A 27,754-nucleotide genomic window follows, 5' to 3' on the forward strand; every position below is an offset into this window, starting at 1 on the left:
AAGTCTATTAATAGAAAATTTACTTGGACAAGTGAGGAACAAAAGATTTTGGATAAGTTGAAAGATCTGTTGATTAACAATATAGTTCTTAAAACACCAGATTTAAATAAAAGGTTCATAGTTCATGTTGATGGGGGAGGACGTGCGATTGGAGGGGTCCTCGCTCAGAAAAACGATGAAGGCATGGCTGTACCTGTCGCATTTTATAGTAAACGACTCTCGGAAGCAGACAAACATAGGAGTATTTACGAGATTGAGTTTATCAATCTCGTAAAAACCATTTCAAGATATAAACATTATTTAATTTCAGAATTTGATATATATACCGATAATAAAGCCTTGAGTTGGATCCTAAACAACTCAAAGAAATTGTTGAAATATGGCCCTTTGGTAGAGACTTTGTGTCAATTTAATTTTGTTATTCACCACATCCGCTCAGGAGATAACATTATAGCCGATATTTTAACACGGATGCATGATCCTTTTGAGTTCAATATATGTGACAGTCCTATTGGTTTGCCTTCATTTAGGAATAATATGAAAATAGCAAATACTTGGCGTTTGCCATTAGTTAGGGAGCCAATAGATGTTTTGCAAAAGGAAGATCCTGAACTATCAAGAATAATAGAGAGATTAGAAACAGGTGAACAAGTTGCAGGTTATTCCTTAAATAATAATATTTTGATGAAAAGAACGAATTCTGTCATAAATCCTTTCAAAATAGTGATTCCAAAAGGACTACAACGTATTATTATTGAATATTTTCATGATGATAGAATTACGGGCTCTCATTCTGGGGCTTTTCGAACTTTAAGGAAAATCATGAAAAGATTTACGTGGAATAATGTCGTGATGGATGTAAAGCAATATGTGAGATCGTGTGATATTTGTCAGCGAGTTAAGGAATCGAATCAAAAGAAGATGGGTCCTTTAGAATCTAAAATAGCAAAAAGAATAAATTCTTGTTGGGCTTATGATATTATTGGTCCACTTCCATCCTCACAGGGCTACAAGTTCATTTTAATAGGAGTCGATTATGCAAGAAGGTTCGTAGTCCTAGAGAAAATGAAGAAGATTACTTCTACCTTGTTAGCTAAGATGTTTATGGACATTTTCAGTCGTCTAGGGTATCCGGAGACTCTAGCAACTGATAATGCTTCGGTTTTTGTATCGGAATATTTCTCTAAGTTTCTCTTTGGATTGGGTATTAAACATATAAGAATTAGCCCATACAACCCGGAGGCGAATCCAGCGGAAAGATTCATTAAAACTCTGAAATCGGCGATGAGAGCTTATTGCTCAGATAAACAAACACAATGGTCCAATCTTATTCCTGAACTCCAGTATTCTTTAAACATCTGCGAACATTCAGGACTGAAAGGTGTTCCAATGGAACTTTATTATGGACGTCCGAATTTTACACCATTAGAAAACCGTTGGCACATTTCAGATCTTGATCTTGAGGTTAAATCAGGTAAGGAGTTATGGCAGACTGCCTTATCCAATATGGAGAAGGCTTGGAATAAGAGGAAAAAACTAATGAATCAACGGAGACGACCAGTTGTTGTTGAAATTAATGACAGAGTTTTAGTTAGAAGTCATGTAAAATCGTCCATAAGAGAAAATATATCTAAGTCGCTTAGCGAAAAATGGATCGGACCTTTTGTGATTAGGAGATTCCTTACACCCAATACGCTTTTACTTTCGAATGAAAATGATGACCAAGAGTCATATAGAAGGGCTCGTTTCCGAAGTGAAGAAATATTTTCAGAGAAGAAACTAGAATGATAGTAACGCTTAAATAGACAACAATGCTCAGTATCAACTGACAAAATAGTGTTTTAGTATATTTGTGTGTATTAAATGTATTTTATCTTTGGCCAAAGATAGACTTTTAATAAAGGTGTGTGAGTTATTATACATATTGAAAATACTTCAAAAAATAAACTTTTAGCAATAATATATATATAAAATAGTTTGACATGTTAACTATAAATAAATGTAAATTTATTAAAAAAAGGGTGCTTGAAAGTTTTAAAGACTAAAACAAATTTTAATATATTTTTCTAATTTTTAACAGAAATTTATATAATTTGCAATATAATAATGAGAATTTTTATATTCCTAGCAAAGTCTTTGTATCCTGGGTTCACGTTGCTGCCAGATGTGTCTTTTTTCCTCAAGGCAGGGGAAATTGTAACAAAAGCCGCCACTGAATCTGAATTGGAAGAAAATCGTCAGGACGTCTTTTATTACAAAGCAGAAGCAATTAAAAAATATAACTTACATTGTAAAACATCGAAAGGAAGAGAGAAAAATTGTTGTAATATTCTTTTAAATTTTTTTGAAAAAGTAAAGATCTTGGCGATTAAAAAGAAGAGAAAAGAAAAGGTGGTAAATTGTAATAGTATTTCCAGACGGCAACACTGATTTCTTCCTTCCTCCGGGCGAAGCGGACTCCCGGCCGGTGAGTTGCGCTCGGAATTGAAAGGTGTGAAGATGTCTAATTGAGGCTAGAGTGAACAAGAGGAAACGTGAAATCATTACACGACCACGAGTTTGTGCAATCGGTATTAGTAACTTCGTGTGAATTTTGCATATTTGGTTTAAAGGAGACAAAGTTTAACAATTATTAATACTATTATATCTGGAAGTAACAAAAGAGTGAACCGAAACACTCTCGTAAATGTTAAAAAAAAAGTGGGGCAAGAAAGTGGAGTCGTGAAAATCAAGGGATTGTTTTAATTCCCAGTGCAGTTCGATCCTGGTATTGAAAAAGAAAGAATTGAAAGTGAATGATTTGTCGGATAACTATATATATTACCAGATCGTTGTTTGCAGAAAGATTCGATATAAATTCGAATACTCCACTTTGTTTCGTCTACTTGGATTAGTTATTAGTTTCTTTTTGTGAAGATTGTATCTTACGTCTTTCTTTACGTTATTTGTGGTGTATGGAGTGGGTTGAGTAAGCCAGATTTCCATCCAGAGGAGGACGGCGAGATACAGTTGGTAACGAAAAGTATTAGACTACTATTGAGAGGTAAGAACTATTCCAATTTTTGTACTTCCTTGTGACCTTTGTTAAATGTTAGGGATATGTTTTCCTTAGTTCTTGATGGTTGTCTCGTAGTGTTCTTTCTTTGATCAGGATTTTTTTTCTTGTTCGATAAATGCGAAGTTGTCTGAACCGTAATCGAATTAAATTGCCGTTTTTTGAATAAAAATCTCAGCTCGATCCTTGTTAATTGACATTTTCAGCAGTTGAAGGAGAAACATTACGTTGTTACCTGGAAATATTACGTTTTGTGTTAGAAAGAGAGTAATTGGAAAATTTAATATTAATAAATTGACTGGATCAATCCCAGTACCAATTGATATAAGTGTGTGGCGTGACCACTAATATATTTTGTCTCTTATCTATACAGTCTCGAATTGCTTTTCAACTTTTTCAATAAAACAAAGAAATTAAGAAAATATAATTACCTAAAACATAAGGTTAGGTGGAGGTTTGCCCCCCCCCCTTAATTTGTGAATCAGTAACGATTGACAGTTGCTTGTATCAGATGGTCACTAGATAGCTTTGAGTACTGTTAAGAATTGGTATTTTTACGAAAAATAAAATAAAAGATAGTAAATTTCTTCTTGGAATTATTGTTGATTAACGTTACATTCAAATACGTCATTATATATATATTATTCGTTGGAATTATTGTTGATTCACGTCGCATTCAAATACGCATTTCACTTATTTGTTTTTTGTTCTAATAGTATATTTGTTATCCACTTTTGGAATATAATAAAAACAATAAAAACAAGGATTTTGGTGTGATTATTTCCAGAATTTGTGTGTGTATGTTTGTGTTATATTTTTTTTGCAGCCGAATTTTGTACGCTATTTTCTACTGAAAATTGGAGGAGAAATGAACACTGATTGAACCAATAAAAAGGTAAGGGTTGTTGGGGGGGATTGAGCTGAGATCTCGCATAAAAGAAGCTTTAGATGTCCCACACCCAAAGCGCCCGATTGATGAAGGCTGTTTTTTTTTTTTTTGACCGGATTCTTTACGGGCGCGTTATATGCTTCAAGAGTTTAGTACAAAACTGTGAAGTAAAAACTCAATGTACAAGTGAATGAAAATTAAGTGTCTTATAATATAGTGTAATGTATTATAATACAGTGTAGTGTGTTAGTGCTTTCTAAATCTGTGTGTTTTATGAATTTTAAGTAGGTACCTTTATTTGTTTCATTTATAAAATATACAGTTTATTTATAAATAAATCACGATTTACTATAAATGTTAATGTTTATTTCTATTACGAAGTTACTTGTATGAACTTAATTCTCTAAATCTAGTAATCTGCTACACAACAGTGACCTAATGTTTAAGAGTAATCAGAAATAACTTAAAGGATATGCTGAAACTTGCAAACTAGTCATGTCAGATGATCGACTTTGCTTGATTCATATCAATGAATTGTCTGTACGTGTATGTGTGTGTGTGTGTGTCTACGTGAAGTTAGCCTAAACAATGGTCTTTCCTTGAATGAATTTTAATTATCATTGTAGCATCTGCTTTCCAAGAACAACTGAGGACCGTAATAATAACGCCGAAAATCGAATCTGGACTTAACCACTGAAATCTCAAATGGACTTAAGGGAAGATCTTTTTTTATCGTAATACATTTAACTTGGAAGATGCTGATTAGCACTTTGTCCTTCAAGTGAGAGGAGTGAGAGGTAAGGAAATACTTCTGTGCTTGACGTCACATGAATGAAATTCTGTCCATCTTAGCATTTTGTTTGTTCTGTACTCTGAATAGTAACCTGTTATCCGTTTCTTATAAGTTCAGTGTTAAAATGGCTAATATTTATTAACTCACGTCTTAATGTTCGCTAACCAAATAGTTGTTTTCTTTTCATTCCTGGAGAACTTGCAGTTTATGTCCAGCCAAATGGTTACGGTTAATCAAACATACAAAAAGTAAACTTGCCATGTCTTTGGCGTGGAAAACCTGAGTTCGATTCCGAAGAGCTCATGTGTTTTAGATTCCATGTTAATCAATAGATCCGATCCTTGCTGTTGAACGAGAAGTTAAATCAAAATCTGAAACATTTTGAGTTCGAAAAGCTTGTTTGTAAAATTTGATTCGATTTTTTTCGATCCGAAAAGTTTGAAAAATAAGTTTATAAGTTTAATTCGAAAAGGTTTAATTTAAGAATTTTAATTTTCCAAAATTTTGATTTTAAAATTTTAGTTTGAAATTTGATTAGATTTTTTTTCAAATTAAAAGCTTGCTTTTAAAATTCTGCTTGAAATCTTGAGTTTGAAAATTTTTAAGTTTTTAGTTTAATTCGAAAAAGTTTCTTTCCAAATCTGATTTTTTTTTATTAAATTTTCTTTTTAGTTTGAGAGTTTAAAACTTTTGTTTGAAATATTTAGTTTGAATTTTTTTGTTTCAAATCTTGTTGGAAATTTTTTGGTTTCAAAATTTTAGTTTAAAAAATTTTTCGTTTAGAAAAGTTGAACTAATCAGATTTAAGCAAAAAGTAATCTTTTTATTTAATCCACGAACGAAACGAGAGGTACTAACTAGGTCCAAAATCACATCATCCTATCCCTTTTATCCTTCTCAAAGAATAAATATATCCTATCAAAGTAAAACCATTGACAATTAATACTGTATATGTTCAATATGCAATAACAAAAGAATGCCAATGATACTGACAACGAATACGTAAGCACAAGTAACACAATATAGCTAACGTTTGCTTCTAAACATATGATTACAAGCCAATGCACCAAGAAGCTTTTTTAAACTTTGCAACAATTTTATTTAATCTGCGAACAAAAACGATATAAATTAATGTTATTAACCAGGTCCGGAATCTTCCTCCTTTACACCTCTTAGAGATATTCAATAAACGAACTGACATTATACTCTTCGTAAAAGCAGATTCTGCAATTTCACAACAAACTCGTATGCGTAACAAGGAGCAGAAATGTGTAATGTAACATGACATGTCCATGTTCTTTTCATACGTAAAAATGTTCGCACCGAAGGGGGAGAAGGTGGCTCAGCGCTTGTCTGTAATATGTGGGGTTTCTGCTTCAATCCGGAAGCAAGTAAGTTTATGATGTTTTCTCATTTCATCATTTCTCATCATCGTCGTCTCCCTTAGCCTCGAGAGGACGTTCAACTCAACATTTCCTAAAACTAGCACCAAGAATCGAACTCAGACGATTGCAATGTCTATAACGTAATAATCAACAAACTAAAATTCCTCAATGGAGTACGGTGGCTCAGCGCTTATTTCTGATGTGTGAGGTCCCTGCTTCAATCCACAACCAAGTAAGGTTATGATGTGTTCTCATTTCACTATTTCTTATCATTATTTTCGCTTAGCCTCGAGGGGACGTTCAACACATTTCCTAAACTAGCACCAAGAATTGAACTCGGGACGATTGCAATGTCTATAACGTAGCAATCAACACATGTAAGGTATCCATGTTCACACCTGAAGTGGAACAAAATAGATCACAAAGTACTTATCAAATTTAAGGGAATAATTTTAAGTACGCCTCTATATAATCGTATAACGTAATAAGGCTCCAAAATCAATCATTGATACGCATCAAAGGAAACGGACTATACATACATCGTATAAGGTAAAAATGAAAATAACAATCTCCAAAAATTTATACCCATAAACGAGAATAAAATCGAGCCCTTCGGTAGGTCTACCCCATAAAGACAGAGCATGGCCTAACACCACGTAACTCCATGACGTGATCCTAAGGTGTGTGCAGGGGCGTATCAAAGGGAAGAAAAATAAGGCAAGCTATATATACACCCTATAAGGTAAGAAAGGAAATAACATTCTTCAAATTTATACCCATAAAAGGGGACAAGAAACCCATAGGTAAGACTACCTCATAAGGGCGAAGCGTAAAACGATGTAAACTAGAAGGGACGGGAAGCGCAATATTTCAGTGGGCGTCACACTCCAGGTACGAAAAATTAATATGAAGTAACACAAAATAAGCTATACATACACCTGTACTCCATCAAAAGGTAACAATCTCCTAATTTTATGCCGTAAAAGGAAACAAAATCAATCCGTCGGTAAAACTACCCCATAAAGGCGTGGCCTAATACCACGTAACCCAAAAGGCGAGGCCTTCCAAAGTTTTCGAGTTGAGTCGAGTTGATTTTAAGTTTAACGTCCCGTTTAGCAGCGAAAATAGAACCTACTAATTAACGTAAAATCCGAACCGCATGAGCTCCTTCCGGTAATCGAACTCTGGTCTCCCACGTTAAAGGCGCATACTCTAACCGGTTAGCCACGTAGGTTTTCGATTTTCATATTAATACTAATTTATACTATTACTGGGATCTACTAATTCATAATGTAATAGATCCTCAATAAAGAGAACAAGCCTTGTTTTTATAATTTTATACCCATAAAAGGGAACGAAAAAGCCACCATAACCTCCAAGCTAAATATCCCAGTTCAGTGACGTCAAACGAACACATTAGCTCGAACCAAATACCTCTAATTCATTCACACCAGTAGGAGTGCGGTGGCTGAGTGGTAGAGCATTCGCCTCTGCTGTATGTGGTCCCTGGTTCAAACTCCGCGAAAGTAGTTTTGTGATGGGCAACATTATGCTCGGAATTTTCTCCCACACTTTTATTCATTTCTCATCGTCACCGTCTCTTTTAGCTTAACCGGCATAATCTTTGGACGTAAAACTAAAGATTTCATTTAGCCAGTGTTAGTCCATCTCATCAAAGGGATAACAATATCCAAATTTTATGATATAAAAGAGAACGAAAAATAAAAAGCATTCGTAAACCTGTACTATTTCATAACGTAATAAATCATCAAGAGCATATTTTTAGTAATTTTATACCCATGAAAAGAAAACAAACAAATCATCATAAAATCTAATCCAAAACTCCCAATTCAATGACGTCATAGCCGGGCCAAGGTACCTCTGACTCATTCGCACCAGCGTGCATGGCCCCTGAATAAGCATAAGCAAAATTTCAATAGGTGACCCAATCCCGGGGCAAAGCATCCCTGATTTATTCGCATTAACGCTATGGTCCATGAGGCCCCAAATTGGATAATCAAAAGTGGGATAGGGTGGGACCAATATTACTGTGAGAGCGAGTGAGTGTGACAATTAAGGGTGAGTGTGTGGGTCTGAATAATGTTTGAGTGTGAGGAAGAGCGAATATGAACCAATTTATTGAGTGTAAGTGAGTGTGAGGACATCAACAATAACGATGCTGTTAAGGATAGAAATATGAGGTTTATAATTTAAGATATACGAGAGATGTGCTCATATACCATATCACACATTTCTAGCTTCAAAAATGTTCGAGTACTGAATCTCTAAAATATATAGTTTCCAGCCTTACTGATTCACTGACTCACTCATCAACTTGATTAGGTACTTCCCAATGAGATAGAGACGTAAAATTCTGCACAAACGTACCTATCTTATAATGACTTGTCCGTAGCCATTTCGTACTTCTTAATGAGATAAAGATGTGAAACCCTTCATAAAAGTACCTTATAACGGCTTGAGTATCAAATTTTTGGAATTTGCTATGAGAAACTTTTAATGGGCGAAAAACTGTTCTTACAGTTAGAAATCGGGTACGATTTCGTTATTCAACACATTATGTGTATTATAAAAATAATGTCAATCGTTCGAGTGGTCTAGTGGGCTAAGGCGCGTACATACTACCGTAAATTTGGTGATTGGAAACTCAGACAAGGAAAAATAATATTTTTCGGTGAATAATTTTCCTTTATTGCAGTCATTGGTATTAAATAGCTATTGAAATTAAATTGATAAGTAAGAAAATGTAGAGGTGGGGATATTTAGAATTAATAAAATTTTCCGAGAAATGAGAAATCCAAATGTTCGACTTTTATATGGGATACGTTGATGGCAAATATAATTAAGTTTACAATCTATTTAAAAGGTGCGTATCATTGGAAGGAAAACCCAAGGCAGTATGAAACTGCGCAACATGTGCGTCCGTAATTTCGCAATGTGGAAGGGCAGAGAACGACAAAGTATGTTGAAACACCAGCTATGTCTAGTGATGTAACATCGAGGATTTAGCATCAAATGTTTTGGGACCCTGTTGATACTCTTCGCATTTAGGTAATGAAACTTCAAATGTTAGCGATCGTGATTTTGTTGCTTGGGTAAATTATTTAGAATCTCTATGATCTTGAATCTTTGCTGGCGTCTACTATTAATCCAATGTTCTCGAGATTGCTGCCAGAGTGAGTATTGCTGTGCTGAGCTTTCGTTACCATACAGCGGCAACATCTTCAGAGCTATGTGTTGAAGTGTGTTGGTCGTACAATTTATATCGTGGTATTTAGGAATCGCTGGGTTTCTATTGGTTGTTTTTGTTGGCCAATGGCGTGCTCTGATTTTGCTGGTGGAAACTGCTCACTGATTGGCTGATGGTTCTTTTCGTATTGAGAAGCTGGATCCAGATGTCAGGTAGATAACCTTCGTCTCTGTTGATGGATGGCTTGTATGTACGGATGAATAGATATTCATGTATTTTCCTGTCCCAGAACTGTTTGCTTTTCTTTAGTATTTCAATTGGTTCCACATGGCCGTATGATTGTATTGTATGCAGTGTTCGGCTATTGCAGATTTCTCAGGTTGTTTAAGTCTGGTGTGTCGCTGGTGTTCTTTCATTCTGTCTTCAATGCTCCTTCCCATTTCACCTATGTAAGTGGCGTTACATTCACAGGTGACCCTATAGATGCCTGGTGTCTTTAATCCGAATGAGTCTTTTGCAGTTGGCAGTAAACTCCTGATCTTCGGTGGAGGGCAGTGTACAGTCTTGATGTTGAATTTCTTCAATAGTCTTGCTAGTTGGTTGGAGGTTTTTCCCATATATGGAATAACTGCAGTATTTTCCTTCTCTGCCGTGTTGTCCTCTTTTGTGGTACAATTTCTGCTACTGCATTTTCTCATGGCTGTCTTGGTCTGTTTCGACGAATATCCGTTGAATTTGAATACCGTTTCCAGGTGAGACAGTTCTGTGCTTATATTATCTGGATCTGCTATTTGGTATGCTCTGTGTATTAGAGTATTTAAAACCCCCATCTTCTGTGCAGGATGATGATGGTCGCATCGAGGTAGAGATCAGTGTGCGTGGGTTTCCTGTAGATTGAATGGCCTAGACTTCCATCTGGTTTCTTGTATACGAGTACGTCCAGGAACGGGGGTCTTCCTTCTGTTTCTGTTTCCACTGTGAACTGGATGTTACGGTGTATAGAATTCAGATGCTGCAGGAATTCGTCGAGTTTCTGTCTGTTATGGGGCCATATGACGAATGTGTCGTCTACATACCTGTAGAATACTGTAGGTTTGTATGTTGCTGTTTCTAGTGCTTTGTGTTCAAAAAACTGCATATAGAAATTCACTATTACTGGAGAGAGAGCCCATTGCCACACCATCGCTTTGTTCAAAGAAATTGTCTGGGTAACTGAAGTAGGCACACGTTAGGGTGTGTCTGAAGAGATGTACAAAGCGCTAGAAACAGCAACATACAAACCTAAAGTATTCTACAGATATGTAGAAGACACATTTGTCATATGGCCCCATAACAGACAGAAACTCGAATTCCTGCAGCATCTGAATTCTATACACCGTAACATCCAGTTCACAGTGGAAACAGAAACAGAAGGAAGACCCCCGTTCCTGAACGTACTCGTATACAAGAAACCAGATGGAAGTCTAGGCCATTCAATCTACAGGAAACCCACGCACACTGATCTCTACCTCGATGCGACCATCATCATCCTGCACAGAAGATGGGGGTTTTAAATACTCTAATACACAGAGCATACCAAATAGCAGATCCAGATAATATAAGCACAGAACTGTCTCACCTGGAAACGGTATTCAAATTCAACGGATATTCGTCGAAACAGATCAAGACAGCCATGAGAAAATGCAGTAGCAGAAATTGTACCACAAAAGAGGACAACACGGCAGAGAAGGAAAATACTGCAGTTATTCCATATATGGGAAAAACCTCCAACCAACTAGCAAGACTATTGAAGAAATTCAACATCAAGACTGTACACTGCCCTCCACCGAAGATCAGGAGTTTACTGCCAACTGCAAAAGACTCATTCGGATTAAAGACACCAGGCATCTATAGGGTCACCTGTGAATGTAACGCCACTTACATAGGTAAAACGGGAAGGAACATTGAAGACAGAATGAAAGAACACCAGCGACACACCAGACTTAAACAACCTGAGAAATCTGCAATAGCCGAACACTGCATACAATACAATCATACGGCTATGTGGAACCAAATTGAAATACTAAAGAAAAGCAAACAGTTCTGGGACAGGAAAATACATGAATCTCTATTCATCCGTACATGCAAGCCATCCATCAACAGAGACGAAGGTTATCTACCTGACATCTGGATCCAGCTTCTCAATATGAAAAGAACCATCAGCCAATCAGTGAGCAGTTTCCACCAGCAAAATTAGAGCACGCCATTGGCCAACAAAAACAACCAATAGAAACCCAGCGATTCCTAAAGACCACAATATAAATTGTACGACCAGCACACTTCAACACATAGCTCTGAAGATGTTGCCGCTGTATGGTAACGAAAGCTCAGCACAGCAACACTCACTCTGGCAGCAATCCCGAGAACATTGGATTAATATTTAGAATCTCGTCTGGACATAGCTCTCTGACAGATATTTAATAGAAGAAACCCTGCCCACTGTTCTAGTGGTTAGCATGGCCGCCTTTTAACATATAGGGTCCTGGGTTCGATTCCCGGTGGGAGAGCCCTTGGGAACTAATGTTGCATGTGGCGTATTACGACTCCTTTAAAAATGTTCAATTCTAAGTTTCAATCCAACATGCCACAATCGAGAATCCCAATATAAGATATTGATATGATGAACTAAAGTGAAATCTGAACAAAACACCAGAGGTTCAAAAAGTGCAGCCAAGTTCTTCAGTTCCAAAAAGTGTTGAGATGAGGATGGTGAACCCAATTTCCTTGGCCACTGCATCTGAAACGAACACTGGAACTTGGTGCAATGTATCAAGGAAAATGATGTTAAGGAACCTTAGCCAACTAGGAAGAGACATCTTGTATTCGATTTTTGTGCAATTTGCCTAATATTAAGGAGCCATGTTTCGTAACTATTTTGTTTTTTTTAGAAAACAAGATTTGTTGCTAATTTAAATAAATGGTTATAGGATATTGTTTATTGTTATCCTCGGTAAAAATACAATATTACTTCAGATGCATCTCTATTATTATTAAAACAAAGCACATACAAAAAGGGTTACAAATTAATAAATAAATAATTTATAAATTTTAACAATTTACACCTGTCATGGAGGAAAATGTCCATGCACGAACTTTTTATGTGTTGCTTCTTAGCATAATTTTAATAAAGTATTTTTAAAAAGTTTAATGGTATAAGCTGAGCTCCAGACTAACAAAGATTCAATCTAAGGTCAATTTATAATGCCCGTTCTAACTAATCAATTAACTGGCCCAATAACTGACCCTTTGTTTACCATCTATTTAGTTTAAATACCCTGTTTTTTTTGGTTTTTCACCTGTATAAATTCCTTACATTTTCACTTTCATTTTTAAATTTCACTTCCTCAAAAGTGCGTCTACGAAACCTCAGTATGTTTTTTTTTTATTTTTTATTTTAAAAGTTTTTAATATACATTAATAAGTTAAAATTACATTGCAATATTATACATCTCGCGCCAAGTTCCAATGTTCGTTTCAGATGCAGTGGACAAGGAACTTGGCTCATCCATCTTCATCTCAAAATTTTTTGAGGCCGACGAACTTCGCTGCACTCTTCGCATCTCTGATGTTTTTGTTCAGATTTAAAGTAATATACACATGTTTCAACGTTTTCTAATATTTACTCTAGAAGGGAAGAAAAAGGGCAAAAAAAGAAAAAAAGAAGTTGGATTATAATTGTTAAAATAAGATCTGTATATCTTGAAATCTCTTAATTTTCTTAAATTCCTCAAAGCTTCCTTAGATTATTAAACTTTTGCTAGCACTTGGAAAGCGTAGTGCTTTAATTAGAGGGATGAAACTTGGTGTTAGGCATAACGCAGTGGCGGATCTAGGGTGGGTTCGGGGAGACTAACAGTCTTTTGAGTAACAACAATAATTTAAGGCATTATTTATATATTTTTGAAAATTTATAGTAAACTCATAGTATATCAATCTGGGTTCTGGTAGGTCCCCCTCCCAGTTTTTACCTTCCAGATCCACCACTGTCGAAAACCCTTTAGATCAGAGATATGTTAGGATACGAGAAATTCGAAGCCGTACCGAGTAAATGAGGGGCAGCTAGCCGAAAACTAGTGTTAGAATAAATGATAGAAGCAGAAAATTCGAGACAAGCCTCTTTTAAATTGTATTTACCTCTGTGGGTTTATCCATATGAAAGTAAGATAAGAGTTGCTCGAACATTTTATAATCAATTAGCTGAAATATTCATTCTTCGCATGGGTCAGATAAAATATCTATGTAAACAAACTGAACAACAACGAAAGGAAAAAAAATGTCGGTCATTTTCTACTACTTTTACATATCCCGGTAAACTCCCCCTGAGACTCCCTGGTTCAAATTTTAAAAAGACGCCTCTGGCCCCCAGCCGATGGAGGTTGTATTTGGAAGTCAATGTCTATGGGGTATCACCATTCATCTCAGCGACAGCGAAAACTATGGATTTGACACTTATATCGGTCATTTTGGATTACTTTTACATGTCTCCGTAGCCTCCCCCCCCCCAAGTGACCCCCGGCTCGCATACAGTGGTAGCTGAATTTGAAAGGCATCACTAATGGAAGTATCACCATTGATCTCTGGGACTGTGAAAACTATGGGTTTGACACTAATATCGATCATTTTCTACTACTTTTACATGCCCCGGTAAACGTCCGGTAAACCCTGAGACTCCCTGGTTCAAACTTTGATAAAACGCTTTGTCTTGGTCTGGGGCCTGGACCAAGGTACCCGTGACCCAAATTTGGTAACTCTTGGTCCATTCGTCTGGTCCCCTGGCCACACATAGACAGACAGACAGACTGATACACAGACAAACTAACTCTATTTTATTTATATTAGATTTTCTTTTGTTTCTGAATTTCTACCCACACAGCAAGGAATATTTTCTCAATCAAAAGAAAATATTTTCCTTGGTTTCCAAAAGGTTTTCCTTCTCTGGAGATTTCCATCCTGGTTCCCCCAATGTATTCCGAACATTTCCCGAAAATATTTTCCCAAAAATGTTTGTAAAACATTTCAGAAATTACCCGGAGTACATTTTGAGAATGCTTGCCGGAAAGTAAATCCAGGAAAATATTCACAAAATATATTAGAAATATTGTTTTGGATCTAATTTAATATGTTTTCACTGTTGAGAAGGGAAATATTTTTGAAATTATACGGAAAACAATGAAACGAAATATACTCCACATATTTAAAAAATGTTTTCTAATACGTTATTTGCAACATTTTCTATTTTTACGAGAAAACGTATTAAATATATATTATAAAAAACATTTAGAATATTTTAAAAATAAATTATTTCATAATATAAGAAATATTTTTTAGTAATGTTTTAAAAAGGTTTACTTAATTTTTACAAAAATATTTTGGTAATCTTCTCCTATAACTTAAATGAAATATTTTCGTATGATATTTTAGTATTATTTCCAGAATATTTTATCAAATTTTGAATATAAAACTTTAAAACAGATAAAAGGAAACATTAAAAATGAATAGAAAAATGTTTTCCATTCTGTTTTGGAAAATATTTTGTGTCTTTAGTGAACAACATTTTCTGATATAGGTCTATTATAGAAACATTTTTACATTGTTTCCAGAATATACTCTTCCGTTACTGGAGAAAACACATTCCTTGTTAGATCTGAGAAGTATCCCAAATATTTGCCGGAAATATTTTTTAAAATGTGTTTGGAGAACATTTAATGAAGTACAGGAAGCAGTGGCGTTAAATAAGCTTTCCGGGCTTAAGCCCCACCGACATTTGTTTTACTATATTAACGTAAATGAAATATCCTGCACAATTTTCACATTTCCAGGAATAAAGTTAGCAAAAATTCCCTCCACGAAACAAAATCGTAAATACGCCACTGACAGGATGTGCATTTTTAGAACGTTAGTAGGAAAATAACGTAAGGAAAATTTTCACAAATTGTAATAGAAATATTGTGTTGAATGTAATGTAATATGTTTTCAATGTTGAGAGCAGTGGTAAAAGTGGATCTGAAAAGGTTGGGGGACGGTAGGTAGCGGATGACGTCACGCCGTTGCCCCTGACTATCTTTGACCATTGTATTTTTTTTTAGGAACTGGGGAGACGCCGTACATATTTTTTCCAGGTGGGGGCGGCGTCCCCCGCACTTTTTACCGCTAGTTGAGAGAGAAAATGTTTTCGAAGTAACACTAAAAATGTTTTACATAGGGTCTACATGATAAAGAAAACAGGCCTGTGAACACAATAAAATGTTTTCCAACATGTCATATGCAATCTTTTCTATTCTTACAAGAAAACATATGAAATATAATTTTTAAAATATTTCGAATATTTTAAAAATAAATTCGTTCGTAATATGAGAAATATTTTTAAAACGCCTATTAATTTTGTATGGAAATGTTTTTGTTACCTTGTCCTGTAACTTAAATGAAATATTCTCATGCAATATTTTAGAATTATTTCCAGAATATTTTATCGAATGTTGAATAAATTCTCTCACAAGAGTATTGTAGTAGCATTATTACCAATCACTAGCAGCATCAAATAAATATATTTGTTAAAAATTTGAAATTTATAATATCTTGTGTGACAAGCCATTTATTTGAGATTGCAAAATAGCATCGCTACATCAACCGTCATTTGTTTATCACAAGTACCAGCATTCCTGGCGCGATATGTAGAATTTGAATGTTGATCTGTTTTTGTCACCGTATCCCCACCTGTTCTTACTGCTTATTATCTTTACAAAGATCTACGTTATTTAGCATCTTATAAGCATCTCTAAAGATTCATTTCAATTCCTCATCTTTTTCTTTTGATCATAAAGTCTATAATTGCCAGGAGAGCGATCTTCGCTAAGGCAAGTTGCAACCACAGAAGAAGAAGAAGAAGCTGTCTCTGTGAAGTTGTGACAACAAGAACTTACAAGACAAGTCGGTAAGTAGAACGATTACATAAAATAATTTAGCTTTATTGTCTGTAAAAGTTAAGACAAATGGTAATAGTTAAGAACAGCTACTTCTCATCTCCCGTGCACGAGGATACATCTTACTGTTGCACTACCTAAACACCCTAAGTACAAGGGCAAGAACTCAGTCTATTACCTACTTTTTAACATCCTAGATAGTCAATGAATAATTCCTGAAAGTATAGCGTTTCTCGTCCTTCCCTAAATGGGAAGTACGGCTCCTTAACTATAACCTCACAAATTTATGTTTACAAATTAATAAAGGTCGTGGGAGACTAGATTTCTACTTTTTATGTTTATACATAAAATACCGTGCAGGTTTCTTTTGGCTCACCATTCAAATTAATTGCTGAAAAATGGATTATTTTTATAATTTTCTTTTTATTGTCTCCTAAGTGATTTTCGATAGGCGATTTGAAATACGTCACATGGCATAGATGAAATTCAAAGGGAGCGTCAGAAGTAATTTTCGAAAAATTACAGTTATTATTTTATGATTTGCGTATATATATACGGGACGTAAAAATTACAGTGCAAAAAATACAAATTAGCCTGTACTACGTGGCCACTAAAAAGCCCCAATAGGCAGGGCTCTAGAACACAGGTCTCTCTTCCCATTTATCTGTAATGTAGACAGAAATCAACGTGCCCTGCGGGGCTCTAACCCGCTTTCACTTGCTAACGCTCGCTCGGCAATACTATGTGAATTAAATATTTTACTTTGGTACAGAAAAAAAAATCTATTAACCTATATGGGGACCTGTGTTCTAGAACCTTCCCGCACCAATACTATCTGAATCAGAGCAGGGCGAAGGTGGAGGACAGCAGGAGCAAGTGGATGCTTTCCAAAGGGAAAATATGTGGGCAAGTGTACCTTAGGGAAGGCAGTGGTAATAACCAATTCATCTGAACCTGTTCCTGCACTTACAGTTCCCAAGAAGGAAAGACAGAAAACAACGTGCACTGCCGGGGCTCTAACCCGCCTTCAGTCGCTAACGCTCGCTCGGATATTTGTACTTTATAATGTTACTGCCTTGCCCAAAGTAAAGAGTTACCAGGTGTATATTACCATTTTAATGACAGTTTTACTTCTGGCGTGTTTCCTTCAGAAGTAATGTTCCGGGTGCATTGCTAATACTATTCTAGTTACTATTATAAACGTATTGTTTTGGATGCTCCGGAGGAGGGGGGGCACTGCCCTCCCAAAAACAGGTCTGGAAGAAACACTGCTCGAAATACTTACTGAGATATAATTCTTTCACCACTTTCTTGTGTATTCAATAGTTTTCCCCAAGCGAAGTATAAATTTTTCACTTGGCATAGATAAAATTCAAGGGGACCGTCAGAATTCATTGTCGAAAAGTTACAATTCTTTTACGATTTGCGTATTTATACTGAGTCCTGATGTGTGGATAAGAAGTACAGTACAAAAAATAGAAATCAATCTCTGTTAGGGGGCTACTAAAAAGCACGAATGCCATCTAACCGAGTCATGGAGGGTGAAGGTGGGGGCCCAAGCGGGTGCTTCCAAAGGGAGCAGGCCCGTACTCTTCTATTTTGATGACGGGATAATGGCGCGTATATTACTATTTTAATGACGTATTCACGATTTTTTTTTTTTTTTTTTTTTTTTAGGGGCGAGGAGCTTGGCTAACTTTGTTCCTGGAGATGAGAAAATTCTGCAAGATGATTTATTTACTTTAATATCGTAAGTACAATTTCAATGGGCTTAAACCCGGAAGCCCCCCCCCCTTAAATACATCACTGGGTTATAATAATTGTGGGGTTCACTCGAGCAGACGTTTACACCGAGAACAAAATTTATAGGTAAAATGTGAAATATTTTTCGTGAAGGAATAAGAGTGTGAATGTAAGTTATTTCTGTCATTGCACAGCTTATTGAAATGGATTTTGAATGCAAATAAAGTAGAAGTAAGCGGCGGGAATTTCCGGTTCATACGTCAGTTGTGAACATCTGCGATGGCCGTAATGTGATTTTTTTTTTTTTTTAAGAATTGTGTAATAGAGAGAGAAGGATTATAAAGTTTCTGCAGAGTCATGGCATGATGAAGCGCGTAAAATCAACTGTGCAAAGTGTGGAAAAGATGTATTCACAAGGAAAAATTCAGAACAGAGGCATAGCCCTACATACACTATTTTCAGTCGTAAAGGTAAGAAAGAAAGGGGGTGTAACAGACGTGTATTAGCTGTGAAAGGTATTTTTTTAAAGCATCGAAATTAAGTGTTTTTGAAGATAAGAATAATTACAAATATTGTAAATGACCATTCTCTTTTATGCGTACCCCTACCCCCCCTGTCGCTAACGTGCCTGCTCCCTACGCTGTCGCTCGGGCCCCTTGCTATGCTTCTGCCCTGACTCGGTGAAATAGCGTTCTTGTTTTTTACTGGCCACCTAGCACAAGTTGTTTCGCTTTTTCTTTTAGAGCTCCTCATTTAGTGCATAGGGGGCGCGGTTGCTTAGTGGTAGAGCGTTCACCTCCGGTGCTTGGAGTCCCTGGTTCGATGCCAGCTCGCGCCGTGTCGACTTTGTGGTGAACAAACATCGTGCTCGTAAGTTTTCTCGGGGTTCTCCCGTTTCCCCCCACTTTCTTCATTTCACTCATTTCTCATTATCACCGTCTTCTTTTAGCCTAAGCGGCATAACCGTGGGACATTAAACTTAAGGATTTTTCATTTAGTGCATGTTCTGCAAAAAGAAACCGGAAGATGCAAGAAATGCGTCAAAATTTGGTAGAACAGCCTGCTTGAGTATTGCCTAATTCTGTGTGCAGGTTTACTATTGGCGTGCCGCTCGAAATATTTGTTGAAAAATTATAATTCTTTCGCTAATTTTATTATTGTCTCTTAAATGATTTGCGGCAGGCGAATGTAAATATTTCACCTGCATATATAAAATTCAAGGGGGCCATCAGACTAGATTTGCCGAAAAATTACAATTATTCTAGTATTGTATTGTATTCAGGGTTTGCCCTGGGCCCAGCCCGGAAAAAACCACCGGGTTTTTTCGGGTTGGACCCACCTGGATTTTTGAGATTTTCGTTAGTATATTATTGGTGCAATTAAGGTGATCACATTGGAAGTGATTCGTATCAGATTTTGGACTTTCCTTGGGTAAATTAGGTGCTTTCACGTTAAGGTATACAACATTCAAAGTAAGGCCTTTATAAAGTTCTGAATGCACTGAATGCATTTTAAAAAGCCGTACCTTAGATTGAGATAATTATAGAACAAATTAATGTATGGAATGTGCTTATATCCTATTTGAAGTAAAATATGCAATTTTATATTTTACAAAATACTTTCCGTGAATAGTGTGCTCGCTTACTCGGCGACGCCGAAGGACATTATCCCCCATACATCTTATGGGTTTAGGGCCATAGGTGCTAGTAGTACTAGTAAATATGTAGTGTATTAATAAAACTATTAGTATTATTTTTTATAATCTTTGATGGTAACACTGGTATTCTTCAGTAGAGTTTGTTTTCCAACAACAGTTTAGTTATTTGTTGCTACTTTTCAAATAAGCTTTCTGTAGAATCAACACCAGCAATAGCGTAAAAATTCGTGTCAAATTTAAGAATCTTAATGCTCGGAGTTTCGAAGAGTGCGTAACGCTTACTATTTCAAGTGCTGCATTCAAACTTTGTACTAATGGAAGTTTCGATGTACAGTAAAGAAAGCTTGCATTTTCGGAAAGTAATAATAAACCTTCGTCGCGAAAGAAGTGCTCGGGAAATTCCCGTAATTAAACGCACAAAGCATCGGAACTGAATACTTCAACAATAAAACTATTTGATAAAAATGAAATGAAATCTTTCAGTTTTACGTCCCACAATTATGCCTGTTAGGCTAAAGGAGACCGTGATTATGAGAAATGAATGAAATGGTGGAATGAACCAAGTGAGAGGAAACGGAAGAACCCGAGAAAACTCACGAGCACGGTGTTTATCCACTAAGAAGTCGACACGGCGCGAGCTGGAATCGAACCAGGGACCCCAAGCACCGAAGGTGAACGCTCTATCACTGAGCCACCGCGTCCCTAATAAAACTGTTTATTTTACGCTGTAAGATGTTTAGTTTCATTTAAGACATATTGAAACATTTACTTTATGAAGTTGAATTATACAGGGTGTTTCAAAACAACACCGACAACGTTTTTGAGATGATTCCTGACACCAAGATAAGACAAAAAGTATAGACCAACCTGGGTGCACAATTGCTTCCTTTCGGACTTGTAGGCTGCCGAAAATATGAAAAGATGAATTTTAAAGGTCTATAGCGCCAAAACTATGGGACCTACCGTAGTCATGTCGAGACTTCACTTAAAAACTGAGATGTGCACTCTCCAAAAATACACGTTTCAGAATCCTGCGGTACTCACGCAACAATTTTTATAGAGTTAGCCTTGCTACTGGCATATTATTTGGAGTACTGGCCAACTACCTTTTGTTCATGTTTTCGGCAGCTTATAACTCCGAAAGGAGGCATTTGTTCACCTAGGTTGATCTATACTTTTTGTCTTACGTTGGTGTCAGGTATCACCTCCCAAAGCGGTGTCGGTGTTGTTTTGAAACACACTGCATATATGTTAATTGTTTTAAATTCATTTTCTGGGAGAACGGTCTTGCAACAAGTGCTCTGGAAATTCCCGTAATTGAACGCACAAAGTATCGGAAGTGGACTTCAACAATAGAACCATTTATTTTACGCTAGAAAATATTTAATTTTATTTAAGACATTTTGAAACATTAATTTTATAAAACATGAGTTATAGATTGATTTGTTCTAAATTAAATTAATATATTTGTTTTCAATTAATATATTTGGTGTTCATATTTGGCGAATGTCAGTGAGGGTATTAGGCTGATTCGTTCTATATTTGTTCGTTCGTCTGCCTGTACCACACGTACAGCAGGGTACCACTTTCCGTCTTTTAAGTTTAAATTTTCAGGGTACAAGTACGAGACAAACTAAATTTCACGTTCAGATTTTGGCGGCATACCAACCTAAAATTTCAAAATGGCGGATATCCACGCCGCAGTTTTCAGTTTTTCAAGTTGAAATTTTCAGAGTAGAAAGCACAAGACACTCTAAATTAACTGTATATATTTTGGCGGCGATCCAACGTAAAATTTCAAAATGACAGTCATTTTTCAAAACAGCAGTGAATAGAAAATTGTTGCAAGTTGTGACAATCATAATCTTGAAATATAAATCACATTCTAACACTTTTACCCTAACGACATTGGAATATTTAAAAAAAAAAAAACTCAATTAAACCCGAAAATACCCGAAAAACCCCATATGGGTCCAGGTGTGTTGGGCTTTTTCAAAAAAATCAGGGTTTTTCAAACCCTGATTGTATTGTATTTATTTTCACACGTTTTCATACAAATTTTTCACAACGTGAACGTATGAGTTGGACACGTCACAAGAACATTGAATGTGTACATATTTATACATTTAAATCTGCATCCAATAGTAAAATAGCGTCAATTTAAGTAAAAGAGGTACAATTTTTCATTATTCTAATTTACATACACCGATATAAAACAATATAACAGTTCATAAAGCATTACATTATACATATGCAAAAATATATATACATTTTAATCCTTATTTACTACAGACATTTTTAATATAAGTGATTATAGATTTGCGAGATATTCTCCTACAGAATAGAAGCAGTGCTCGAATAGTTAGTACTTGATTGCTTTATTGAAGCCGGATGTTTTGTTTTTTAAAGTGGAAGGAAGCTTGTTATAAATATTCACTTCCATAGGAAATGTACTATTCTTATGCACTTTTAAACGTGAAGACTACATTAAGATCCGACGCTTGTTTTGTATTATGAATATGAATATCTGAGTTCAACCAGAAATTGCTTGTTATACCTATCTATATATCTTTTTTACAAAATTTAGAAGTTCATATATATATATATAAAGATGGAAGAGATAAGATTTCAAGAAATTTAAATAGAGGTTTAAAAAAAGTTCGAGAAGAACTACAGTACCAAGAATAAAAAACAACCAAAAGTCATACTAGTAGTGCTTCTCTTGTAAATATAAAATACAGCTTCTGTACAATGTGTAGGAATACGGCGCCGGTGGAAAATAGTATCTTATACAGTTGTCTTTCATATGCACTTACGTATTTTATCCATCGTAAAGCATTTATAATTATTTTACACTTGTAACGCTTCACTTATAAACCTAAAATACATGTATATTACTTTGAATTTAATTCTATCGCCTGCAGAAATTTATTTTTTATAAATGTGTCTTTTCATGCATAGTTTTGAATTTTACCTGCATATCTTCCAAAATGTGGTGCGCCGAAAGTAATCCAGCACCTAAAATTTAAAGGTCTGAGTGACGACTGACTGATCCTCGTACAAGACAAGCCGATTAATTTAAAAACTTGAAATTTCGACAGTACATAGGATTTGTGACGTATGGTACCACTAAGGAAGATTTTTTGGAAATTCTACGTGAAAGGGGCGGGAAGTACTTTAATACAGTGGCTATATCTCTGAATGTCTTAGGCTTAGATGCTTGAAGTTTTATTTGGACTTCTCATTTAAAATAATTTGATACGTTTTTAAGGGTTTTTTGATATTTTAGTAAAAATGGGAAGATGAGAGGGGAAAATGAAAAACAGGGGATGGGTTTGCAATTATTATAATCAAATGTCGATATCCCGGAAGATTTGAAGGTTAGGAACATGGAGTTTGGAATTCGGACTCATCATTTAACATAATTAGACACGTATTTCAGTTTTTAATTATTATTATTATTATTATTATTATTATTATTATTATTATTATTTTGACACAACTTAGAATGGAAGAAATAGGGCGGATACGCGGAAAGGGGTGAAAAGCATTTTAATAAGATGGCCACATCTCCGAATCCCTTAAGCTTAGAAACTTGATGCTTTGTATTTAGGCTCCTCATTCAAAATAATTTGCACGTGTTTCACTGATTTTTGATATTTTAGTAAAAATTTGAAGAAAAGAGGGGCAAAGGAAAAAAAGTTTTGGTTTGAAGGTTAGAAACATGAACTTCTAATTTAAAATAATTAGATAAATAATTAAGCTTACTTATTTAAATATATGTCCTAGAAGGGAAGAAGAAGGGTGCTGACGGCGATGGAGGGAGAATGGAGGTGGTAAAAATTATGAAATGAAATGAAAATGAAATCTTTCAGTTTAACGTCCCACGATTATGTCTATAAGGCTAAGGGAGATTGGTGGTAAAAGTTAGTAGACACGTGTCCGAGAGTTTTTGAAAATTCCGTATATTAGAGTCAAAGAGGCTCAATTGTTGGTCTGACAGTGAAGCGAGTACGTTTAGAACTAGTTGAAACGTTTAGAAAGTACGTAGTTCATCTCTGCTGCATGGGGTCCTTGGTTCGATCCCAGCTAGCGCCAAGCGGGCTTTGTGGTAGACAAACCGTGTGCATGTGTTTTCTCGGGGCTGTCCCGTTTCCTCCCACTTACTTTATTCCACTATTTCATTCATTTCTCATCATCAGCGTCTTCTCACCCTGGATGCATAAACGTGGGACGTTAAACTAAATGTTTCATTTCATCTTAATTTCCATGTACAAGTACGTGCTTCTTGAGTTATACATAATATTTTCAATCTGTGAACAATGCTAAACTAGTGTATTAATATAGGTTGCTGACGTTATAGTGCCTACAATTCTCCGCAGAATTTGATATTTATGAATTCTGATAGAACAAATTCGTGTAGGCTTTGCTTTGGAAGTAATTTGGAAATACGTGACTTGTTAAACAATGCATGCTGGAAAGTATCTCTCATCCATGTTTGCGAATAGTTTGTTTTCTGCATTACTACTCCCTGAATACAGCGTGGGTGTAAAGTCAGTTCTTATTTGTAACAATGAATATTTCTAAAACTAAACAAACTATCACAGTTTTATTTTCATCGAATACATTATTAGAGTGCACCATTTGGTTATTAAGTTACATTTCAACCTATGCACCCGCATTTTCCACAACTTCTAAAATGTTAACAGTATCACACGTCAGCTAAGCTGATGCTAGTTTCTAGGATAATCTAGATTAAAAATAGGTATTGACTTTACAACCACCGTGTATATTCTGAAACTGTTAAATTATTCCTCGTCTTCCTGCTATTTTTTTATAGATACATTGCTTTCATCAATTTCTAATTTACAACGGCAGGGTTGGCTGGTTTAAACAGCTGTTTTTTTTTTTCAAAAAAACCAACAGGTTTAAACCAAAAAAGAAAAAAGAACGAAAAATGCTTTAAATCGTGTGAACTTCATGGTAACGTCTCCACATATCACACCATCTGCATTACGTTTATCTACTTCTCACCTTTTAATCAAGGGGTCCCGTGTTCAATTCTCGGTCGAACCACAACCCATCTTTCAAGTGTAAACCAAGTAGCGATTCGAGGTGTCCCTTTAAGCGAAAGTCTTCTCCGTGATAACTTTGATATTTCATAAGGATAAGCCTAAACATACGAAACGAAACCAAATTGTATATTTCTACTTGCCTGAATGCCTGTTGTTTTATAAAGAAGCCAAGATTGCTTAAATATATTGATAGAAAATTGCAAAATGTATCAACTGCCTACGTAGCTTCCAACATCAGCTTGGATTCGACTTTGTTTTAATTTTGTTGAATGTTATCTACATAACAAATTTGTCATTTAATATGATACGTTGACCTTAAAATTTTACATACAAATACATTTAAACTAATAATAGGATTTTCCCAATGGCTAAGGCGGAAGTTTCACGATTTATATGTAATTCTGTAATGTTTTTACTTCTGTTACTACTTATCTTTTTGTCCTTCTGAAATGACTCTTGACAATTATATGAACAACTAGGCCTATGTAAAGATCAGTATAACGTATTTTTATCAGGAGTCCTTCGTGAGTGAGTCGACAATCTCACTTCTGACCAATTAGTCCCGGTTTCGTGTCGAAATGGACAATTTCTCTTGGATGTAAGCCGCGAAGCGGTTTGGATTCCCTTTCAGCATAATAACACCAAGACGAAACAAATTAATTTCTGTCCATATTTAATACAAATACATAGAGTAAATTATTTAAACAAAAAAAAAAAAACTTTTTTTCAATAAAAACCATGGTTTTTGCCAACCCTGTACAACTGCTTAAAAATTAGTATGCAACTTTTCTTTTATTGGAAAAATAAAACGTCAGTGCAAATATTAATTTTTGAGGATGCGCCAATTGCAACTGAAATCTGTGACACTGTCGTCTAAAATCAATGTAATTTGTTTAAGGGCATCAATTGTATGTTCTAAATTTCCATTACTATTACTTGAGTGCTTAATGTGTATTTCATTACAGGTCTAAGAAATGAAAAACTGGGAGGTCACAGCTTAGAAGCCATCACAAGAAACACCATGAAAAAGACAAGTGCAATAGCTGAGCAATTTAGTTGGCACGGTGCAAAAGGAAAGAGCTTTCCTCGTTAATCACCAACGCAATAATAGGTAAGAAACTCTCCCTACTGTTCTTTAATCTCATTTTCAGAGTGGAAAAGAATATAGAAGTTGTCATTTGAAGAGGGATACACTATGTTTAAAATATTGTTTAAAAAAAAAAAAAAAGGAAAACATTCTGGTGCCCTTTTTATTTTCTTCGCTTTAAATACTTACTATTGTGCCATGAATACTTCTCAGAACCATCTTCCTGTAAACTTTATTTCCCAAAAGCATATACTGCAACCGCTGTTATAACATTTAAAAGGCTTTGGAAATCCTTATTTTAGCAAAATGTGCAATTTTCCTGTCCTCAAGTGACACGTTACATTTAAGTGTCCGTAGAAGAGAGAGCTGAATATGTATAAAATATAGTTCATCCTTTTACTGAATTGTTCTGTCATGTTGGTAGTTTTCTTGAGCATTTCACGATTAATTCGTACATTATCAAAATTATTCATTTGTATAAGGCAAAGTAATATGCATGGCCTGCTCCGTGGCAAAGAAATCGAGCAAGGTAGCGGTCATCAAAGCCTTAGTAACCATCTCGGCATTCATCTGGTGCGACTGAGGGAAAAAGAATGATCGGGCCCAGATTTGAGATCGGAGCCTTCGGAATGAGACGCTAGTTCTTCATCAACACAAATGCTGCCACATGTTTTCAAATTATTATTATTTTTAATATTAGGTTTAATATTTATAAGATGCTATACTTTTTAAAAATAAAAGTGCGACCGCTTCAACATTTTACAACGTCCGTAATTAAGCTACAGTCTGAGGTATGTCACTTTCAGCTTTAGCTGTTGTCTTCCTTGCCCTTTACATTTTCTTCAGGATGTTTTGTAACACATTATTGTCTTCACAAGCTGCTGTAGGTCCTACACAAACATTTTAAATATTTTTGTAAGTTTAAGATGTAATAATTGATCTCTAATCATTCCCTGCTGTTATTATGTTATTAAACACTGCCTATTATTTTTATTTTCAGAAACTGCAACACGAGAGAAACGTAACTAACGATGAGATCGCGTAGATTATTGGGATTTAGCTTCAACATGCCATGCAGAGACGAACAAGAAAATCAGTTAAGAATTCAGCTGCAGTTCCACAGAACTTGAACTGACAATTCGCAGCGTCGAAATTAGAGTTAGTTGTGGTAATCAAAAGTGAGATTATACAGAAGCAAATAAGTATTAGCGTGTCAGTGACATAATTTTCTAGAACAAGTTTATCAAGTTAAAATGTGAATTTCTGATATTTGAGAAGATTGTTCTTAATGTATAGAAACAAATAATACGAGCAGCATGAAGATTCTGCTGAAGAGAATTTAAATAAATAAAGCCAGAATAGTGTACATTTATATTTTTATTTAACTACTAACCGATATATATGTATATTTATTATAGTGGACAGTGTAAATTATAACTACATAATGTTAGCTTGCTCTCATAATTTTAATTTTTTTTCCCTCAAAATCTTATTTATGCACAGAATGTTTCTGGGTGTTCCACTGCTACTACTGGTATGTGGCCACGCCGTGTATGTATGTTGGGGTGTCTTATGTCATATTGCGAGGTTCAGACTGCAAATTAGTCTTCACAATCATCGCGTGCCAGTTTTCAAAGCGGCTATATTGGATTTATTATTTTTAAGATAGGAAAAGGATTGCCAACAATTGTTTCTTGAATTGGATGTCTAAACCTCAATCTTTTTTTTTTTTTTTTTTTTTTTTTAATGGATCCAATACAGCCGCTTTCAAAACTGGCAGGCGACGATTGTGAACACACTGATATCCAGTTTGAATCTCGTAAGTCACATAAGACACCCCAACATATATGCACGGCGTGGCCACATACCAGTAGCACCAGTGGAACACCCAGAAACCATTTGT

The 27,754-nt window shown here is 35.5% G+C and overlaps 1 protein-coding gene and 1 long non-coding RNA gene across 5 annotated transcripts in view; one reads left to right on the forward strand and one right to left on the reverse strand.

The window, feature by feature from the left end:
- The window catches only part of LOC145664771 (uncharacterized), a 188,198-nt gene that overhangs the window by 139,708 nt on the left and 20,736 nt on the right, over window positions 1–27,754 (reverse strand). The gene's annotated exons all lie outside the window — the stretch shown is intronic.
- On the forward strand, window positions 16,036–27,541 carry LOC145663756 (uncharacterized). 2 transcript variants are annotated; one of them, XR_014127262.1, is made up of 4 exons: window positions 16,036–16,300; window positions 17,967–18,039; window positions 25,730–25,875; window positions 26,852–27,541. It is a non-coding gene; the product is annotated as an uncharacterized LOC145663756 (long non-coding RNA). The 2 variants fall into 2 exon arrangements; XR_014127263.1 differs by lacking the exon at window positions 17,967–18,039 and having other exon boundaries at window positions 26,852–27,539.

The sequence above is a fragment of the Thermobia domestica genome, chromosome 11 (genome assembly GCF_964235325.1).
Source record: "Thermobia domestica chromosome 11, izTheDome1.hap1.1, whole genome shotgun sequence".
NCBI classification, from domain to species: Eukaryota; Metazoa; Arthropoda; class Insecta; order Zygentoma; family Lepismatidae; genus Thermobia; species Thermobia domestica.